Raw genomic sequence first — 1998 nt, 5'->3', positions numbered from 1 at the left:
GCTCAATTAGATTAGTCTCTAGTAGCAACCTCTAGTCCTAAACTGCATGCCCCCGTAGGAGTTGTCTTAAATGACCTAGCTAGTGGATCAATGTATAGAATATGATATGATGTGTACGGATTCTACCTTGTAAAGTAGAAATCCCCTTCTTTCGGTATAAGGGATATATCGGATTTCATGTTATAGCTCACATGGTCTATGTCGAATAATGGTAAACTTCCCACAAAATGAACCAAGTTAATTACTAATAATTTATGAAGCTTCTTTTATGATTTAAAGATGTATTGATCATGTTTATGATTTATGAATCTTCTTAAATGATTTAACTATATTTTAACTTGGACATGCATTTCATGTTTTCAATTATGTCTCATTATGATTGTAACACCCCGGAAACTAGTAGACCAAACTAGAGCCACAAGCTAGGGTTCTAAGATTTGATGTATGTGAAATAAAGTCGTAGATGAGACTTTACGTGCTTAGAATGAGGGGTTTAGTGGTTGAATGTCAAGGTATTTCATAGACCTCGTAATATAGAAGACCATTTATAGTTTGGTTGAGCATGGGAAGGGCAAGTACCAAGGCAAAAGGGAAAGCCTAAGCCAAGGGGCCAAGGCTGCCCAACCTTGGCAAGCTATTGCCTAAGGGTTCATGACCACCCTCACAATCCGTGAAGAAAGATGTATAGGATGAGGCACATGAAATGCTACAAGTTCTCTAGCTGTTCCAACTCAATCACATAGAACTACTAGAAACACAGAGGTAATCTCTCTAAGTATTCTATCATTTATAGAAAATATATATCATCTTTAATATTTGAGTTTTAAAGTAAAACTTTAAATGGTAGAGGAAGAGGAATGCCTCAAGAAAGAAATGTGAATGAAGGAATATGTAGAGGAATATGAATGCCTCAACATAGTCAAACTAGTTCTGAAGAAACCTGCAGTGCAAGAGGCCTAGAAAGAGGGAAGAGACCAGTAAAAAATGAGGACACTAGTGAAGGACAATCAAGAGCTTTTAAAAGGCCAAGAATGATAGGTGTTGGCATATACCAAGCCGAAGATGGAGTTACAACTCTTAATGTAAGTTTACATGCACACTTCAAATATTTTATATGCAAGTCGAAATGTCTTGTTATTTGAATATGTATTTATTTGACTAAGCAGCCTAGATTGCCAAGTGGAAGAGTCATAAATAGTGGTACAAGAGTGACAAAGAGGGCTGATGTTATTACTGTGATATAGGCTACACACCAAGACGTGGATTCAAATGGAACAGGAAGACAACTATTACCGCTAGCAACCTAGAAAGAATGAGGGCTGAAAAAGTTACCCAAACTAGCTCTGCAGCTACGACTAACAATCAAAGCCAAACTAGTTCAAGTAGGAAAACCCTTGTGCCATGGAAGTAGGACATTCTGATATTGTATTGTTTATTTTGACAGGAAATTTTTAATTATGTATACTTTGGTGTTGTTTTTGGTTGGAATCAAACTCAATTTTGCGTGTAACCAAACAAAACAAGATCAACTTGATAGTTGTAGTTCAAATTGAATTATTATGTTGGAATAAAGTCCTCCTTTTGACAAGTTTTTGTTGCTTTCAATATATCTTTTTCTCATATATTTGTAGCTAAAAATAATTTTGAAGTTTCTCCAATGATTAACACAATAATTGTCATAATCCAAGGTACACCCTAGACGTGACATGGCTTATAAGACCTCAAGAGGCCCTATACAAGCCACTTAGCATACATAATACAAGATAATAGAATTTAAAGAATTCAAAGACAGTCTTATATCATAAAGAGTTGACAAAAGAGGAAGTCTAAGATAAGTCTCAAGGTCATCTTATACATCATAAGATAAGTGATTGGGACGTAACCCATACATCACATACAATTCTGAAATGGAAATGACATAAAGCAATAAAAGAGTTTCGTCCTCAAAGTATGAGGATTTACCCATATTCAAAAGCTTAAAAAGATCAACTAGCTATG

The 1998-nt window shown here is 35.3% G+C and overlaps 1 pseudogene; it reads left to right on the top strand.

The window, feature by feature from the left end:
- Positions 1–857: 857 nt before the first annotated feature.
- On the top strand, positions 858–1411 carry LOC125857115 (uncharacterized; annotated as a pseudogene).
- The last annotated feature ends 587 nt before the right edge of the window (positions 1412–1998 follow it).

Source organism: Solanum stenotomum, chromosome 2 (genome assembly GCF_019186545.1).
Source record: "Solanum stenotomum isolate F172 chromosome 2, ASM1918654v1, whole genome shotgun sequence".
Taxonomy (NCBI): Eukaryota; Viridiplantae; Streptophyta; class Magnoliopsida; order Solanales; family Solanaceae; genus Solanum; species Solanum stenotomum.
This window is presented reverse-complemented; position numbering and strand designations above follow the sequence as displayed.